Genomic DNA, 6,000 nt, shown 5'->3' with positions numbered 1-6,000 from the left:
GTTACCGACGGCGCGGAAAACATGCGGGGCCAGCACAATGGGCTCCAAGCGCTCATGCAGCAGGAAGAGTCCCGAGCGTTGTACGTGCACTGTGTGGTGCATGTCCTTAATCTTGTGTTACAGGACTCGAGCCACAAAGTGAACACGTGCCGTGACTTCTTCAGCATTGTAAGTGAGCTCATAAGCTTTGTAACGTCCTCTCCAAAGCATGTCGGTTTGTTTTAAGCACTGCAAATGGAAGGCGAAACTATTAATCTGAGAAAATTTTGTCGCACAAGATGGATGCTCAGGCCTGCTTCGCTCGGTCCTTCTTAATTATAAAGAGCTGATGGTATTTTTCAGCGACCTGGCATATGACAAGTGGAAGGACACTGGAGCAAAGGCAAATGGATTCTTGAAAGTGTTGTCTAAGTTCGACACATATTTCATGCTAAAACAGCTTGTTCCGATCTTCTCGCAGTTGGAAATAGTAAATAACGCGTTGTAGAAGAAAACGCTAACAGTCAACCGAACAGAGAAGATGATAACAGGTGTTAGGGATAGTTTAAATCAACTAAGGAAAGGATTTGCTCCGTTTTCGAACAACACATGTACAGAGGCAGCTGAGCTTGACATTGATGAACCATCTGCTTCAATGAGAAGAAAGCCTCTTTGCCGATATGACAGTGGATCCGTTGGTCACGTACACACTTCCTTTGAGGACATGTGTCGACAACGGTTCTACGAGGCAATTTATGCAGTACACTCCTCGCTACATGAAAGGTACCCGCTTTCGACATGGCAGCACATGGCTCACATCGAGTGCTTAGTAACAGGTGGAGAAGAAGGCTGTACAGGCCTCTGCGAGTTTTATGGAAACGATTTTGAGCCGAGGCACCTTGAGCTTCACCGTGATATGCTCATTGATATTGTGAAGCAACGCAATATGCCAATGAGCACATTTCAGGATGCTGTAGAACTGTTCTCAGGCGCTAGCGGCGAAGAGCTAAGGGCCCTCATTCCAGAAGTGTTACCGAAGCATGTTAATGTGCATTGACCATTCCTGTGACATCATGTGCATCAGAACGATCGTTTCCCTTTCTGCGTCGCATAAAAACATGTTTGAGATCGACCATGGGACAGGCCCGCTTGAATCATGTGGTGCTTTTACAGGGCCACAAAGACCTCACCTAGCCAAACAAACATTATTCTCATTGCAGATGGTTTCTTGAAGCGAACAGCTGTACGCTGCAAACACTTTTTTTACTGAGGGCTAGCTTTGTGTACAAACGTGTACAAATACTAATGTTTTCCATGGACTATATATCCGATCAGAATTTATCGCCACACAAGTCACCCTTACTCTGTACTTTTATCTAAGTTATTAGCCTAATATTATTCCATTTATTGTGCATTACCTGCCATTGCTAACCTAATTCATTTTGTAACTTTTCTCTTTTTGTACGTATTAATGCGATGTACCATTTTTTGCGTTACTGTATTTGTGCATTGTGCTGTGCCTTGCGATGCACCACTTTTTTTGCGTTACTGTATTTGTGTATTCTGCAATGTTTCACAAGAAGGACGCACGCACACAATAGATATGACAATTGATGAGAAAAGGAAATGTAAACTGGACAGGTCTAGTAGAAGGAGAAAAAAAAAAGGGGCAGGCAATAGGTAATTCCTTGATCCAAGAGACAGGAAGTGATATCCACCATTGTAGGCGTATACAAATCTCTTGGATACAAGAAGCCCGTGGAATAAAGACAGAGAAGAATAGAAGTGAAGGAAATCAATGGAAAAGTAAAAAAGGTGAAACGTTGAGCTAGACTAGCAGAACTAAGATATGACAGCTGTGTGTGGAGAGGATGATGATTGATTGTGAGTGTGTTATTGCATATAGAAAGATGTATAAGGAGTGGTCTTTTCCTGCTATCGAAAGAGAAACTTTAATAATGTGACGAGGTGATCGGTGTAGCAGGGACAATAAAATGAGTGAACGGACAGGTGTTGGGAAAAAATGTGAAATGTGGGTGAAAAGAGAACCACAGACACAGATGTTTGTAAATGAACAATTAACAATGATAAAACGAGCAGCGACTGTGTCCCCTAATGCAGAGAACCCTTTCAGTCCACGTGATACCAAATTGAATCACATTGCGAAATTGTGCGCGTGGGAGCATTCCAGACGCATTTTTTCCCGTAAAACTTTCATAAATACCAAGTTTAGCCATTTACATTCACTGGCAACATTGACGTTGTAAAGCAAGTGCTGCCTGCCATCTGTGTAATGCCAGTCAAATCACACTTTCGCGCCCATGTGCTATCGTCGTTGTCGGAACAACTTTGTCACATGCTCCAGGTGAGAAACAATTTTTGTTCCTCCTTCTTTTGTATATTTTTCATGAACCTGGTTCCAGTCACAGATGAGCAGCATGTGGAGGACGAGCCAACTAAGGGAACTGATGCCACAGGGATTCTCCTGTCTCAGACTGGGACCCCATCCTCAGTTGCATCTACAGGATACTCAGGACGGCTGTCTGTACAATCACAATTTGTACAAGGCACACCACTGTGCACTGAGATGCCTGAAAAAAGATGATCTCGCAGCCTACTCGGAAAAGAATCCCCTATGCATTCCACGCTTGCTTGAGTGGAAAAGGTGCGTGTCCTTAATATCTGAGCGAGTGCTCTTTAGTTGCCGCATTTGCATGAATATATTGGAAGTTCCTTTTTTCTTCTTGCATAATTTCTCACGTAAAACATGAGCCTTACGCTATTACCTGGGGATCGCACTCAGGCCGAGTGGATATACACATATGCAGGCTTAGTAGGTGTGCCACCTTGGCCGAGAAAAAAAGAGAGAGTGACACCAAAGTGTGTGTGTTTGGGGGGGGGGGGGAGAGTGGCAACATATCAGTGCTCTGGTTTGTATGAATGCCCGAGAGAGTGTTTGCAATGGAGCCTAAAATGCCCCAATTTATAAAGAACTGCAAAACCGGCAAATGACGTGCTGTGGTGTGGGTTGAGCAGGCAGTCAGCACTGAAAAAAAGACTCCGGCAAGATGGAAACCTCATCGCACACACGGACACATGCACACATACTTTTTATGCACTGTACCTTGGGCCCTAATAAACGCGAAAATACCGAAGATGTATGCGAGAAGGCCTGAAATGCCCTGAAAACGTTGTGAGAATAACCTTGATTCCAAACGAACTCATTGGGACCTGGAGGGTCCTTTCTGCCAAGAATGATCCGTTCAGTTCGCGACGCATGCCAGTGTTCCAGTGGCATTTCGTGCTTTTTTAGAGTTATGTGTTTGTGTTTTCTTATGTATGTAGCGTTGGCTCGAGTATTTGTGTGCTTCCAAGTCTGTAACGTTGTTTCTATACAGATGGTGCGTGTCAGCGTGGCCTGTTTTTATGGGAAAAACAAGTGATCGCCAACTGTGGTACTTATTACTCAAGGCGACGTGTCGGATATTGATCTGGACGACGATGATGAAGAGAATGTCACGAAGCTGACGAGGTCAACAAAACCTTGCTCACAGGAGGACAGCCTAACTGAAATTGGCCTTGATGTGGAAATTCACGACAAGAGTGAAAAGACAATGAGAGTACCGATGGTGTGGTAGGACAATGTATGGCATGGTAGGACATGAACAATCTACAGTACCAGCTCAACCAGCAAAGAAAAGTGCAAATAAGCGTGGAAAGAAGGCACTAAAGTGGAGAACTGGTGATATAGATGCCGTGAAAACAGACTTTCATGAAGAATTCCACCACCAGATAAGTCTGTCTGCATATGAGTATTTGAAACTGTTTTGTGACGATAATGTGTTCAACAATTTTGTCGAACAAATGCAAACAGTAAACACAAATACAAGAGAAATGGAACAATTTCTTGGAATTCATGTCATCTCTGGAGTTCTGAAATTGCCCTCGTACAAGATGTACTCGAGTGCAGCCACCTGTTTTGCGACTGTGGCAGACGTGATGACAAAGAATGGGTTTAGCAAACTGAGGTCTCAATTCCATGTGAACGACAACACCAACATTACCTCAGCGACAGATCCGAGCCATGACAGATTGTTCAAGGTGCACCCGTTTCTCACAAGCATATTAGAAAATATGTCGAAAGTTGAGCCAGAAGAATTGAATGCTGTGGACGAGATGATTATCCCCTTCAAAGAACGTTGCCCTATGAAGCAGCATATCATTCTCAAATAAATATGTGCTACAGTGGCAATGTTATTACCTCCTTAACACTCTAAATAAATAACCATAAGTGTGTCAGGTAAAGGCCGAGGCAGAAAACGGAGTTGTTCTCTGGCCTCGGAGAAGAAAAAAAAATGAGCATGGAGAAAGACTACTACAAAAAAATACTTGATAGTGTTGAAGCAACCGGGGGCAACAAGCTCAGCTTTGCAACAAAGGAAGAGCTGGTTGTCTGGTTTAAGTCATATTCTGAGAGACCACGGCCTGACGGAAGACTTCACATACTCACCGAGCTTCTGCAACGGTGTTGATCTGGAGACTTTCTTCCAGAAAATGAAGAGTACACAGACCAAAAAAGCAAGAGATGCAGTGTATTCAGAAGCTGTCATAGCTGCAACAAGATATCTGGTGCCAATATGAGAATGCGCTACATGGAGGATAACATAGAATGCATGCTTTGGCACAAGAACTATGAAGAGCTAAAGAAAAGACCTGTGGTCTTCGTTCCTTTGTCGTCCTTGTTCTCTTAGCGCTGTTACTTTATACCTTTTGCTCTAATTATGAACCAACTAGACCTCATTAAGTTGTTACTGATCAAAAACAAACTGCACAAATGGGGAATTAAAGTTTTTGCCTGTGCAGGAGCCAGCGGATTTGTCTATGGCTTGGATGTGTACGTTGGGAAGAAGACTATTTCTCAACCATCAGAACTGGGACATTGTTTTGAAGCTCGCTGAACTACTCCCTCCACACAAGGGGTTCAAAATATCATTAAATAACTGGTACGCTTCGCACGGTCTTGTCGTAGCACTGAAAGAGAAAGGACTCCTCTCTGTTGGGATAGCGCATCTCAATCGTCTTCCCGGGTGTTCGGTGAAAACCGACGCCACCTTAAAGAAAAGTGGCTGCGGAAGTTTCTATGCCTCAACCGAAGTGTGCAACAACATTACTGCTGTCAAGTGGCTTGACAACAAGCCAGTGCACCTGGTGTGAACCAGTAGGCCAAGTTCAGAGGTGGAGTGCGACTGCAAGAAGCCATGTGACTGTACAACACCCTGCCATTGTGAAAGAGTACCACCAATTCATGGGTGGTGTCGACTTATGCAATATGCTCGCAGAGCTCTACCGCTGTGACGTCCGAGGTACAAGGTACTATCTCCGCACTGCCTTTCATGTAATAGACATTTGTGTCGCAAAATCGTGGTTGCTTTACCGTCAGCACTGCTCCCAGGTGGGCACACGACATCATCCACCGATAGATTTCTGCATGACACTCGCCCGTGCTCTACTGAAGGCAGGTGCAAGTGACGAAAGGCGTGGCAGGCCTGCTTCTCTGCCAACACCTCCTCCCAAAAGACACAAACCTCCCTGTGACACAGACCAGTAATATGCAGAACCTAATCCTCACACTGTTCTTAGGAAGTGTCGGTTCTATCCAAGCATGTGTCCTAAAAGAAGCCATTACAACCATGATATATCAATATTTTGTGCAGGCCACACATAAAATGCAGCCTATGCACGCAGACTTTTTAGAGAAGACCATCCAGCTGCTACTGCTGAGGCCATTATATAATGTTTCTCAAAGTAACTGTCGCAATCTGTTACTGAATGGAAGTTTTTTGCTTCGAGATGTATTAATCGGGTCGTTTATCAGTGGCACGTCATTCTACAACTGAAACATATATTTTCACTAAACGCACGTCCCAGTTTTTTGGGTGCAATCGTCACAGCCTCCTATGTTAAGTCACAGCGTGTATCTCTGCGCACCTCTACATCTGTGTGCCGCTCCCCAAGAGAAGC

This window comes from Dermacentor silvarum, chromosome 9, assembly GCF_013339745.2.
Source record: "Dermacentor silvarum isolate Dsil-2018 chromosome 9, BIME_Dsil_1.4, whole genome shotgun sequence".
NCBI classification, from domain to species: Eukaryota; Metazoa; Arthropoda; class Arachnida; order Ixodida; family Ixodidae; genus Dermacentor; species Dermacentor silvarum.
Note: the sequence above shows the minus strand (reverse complement) of the source record.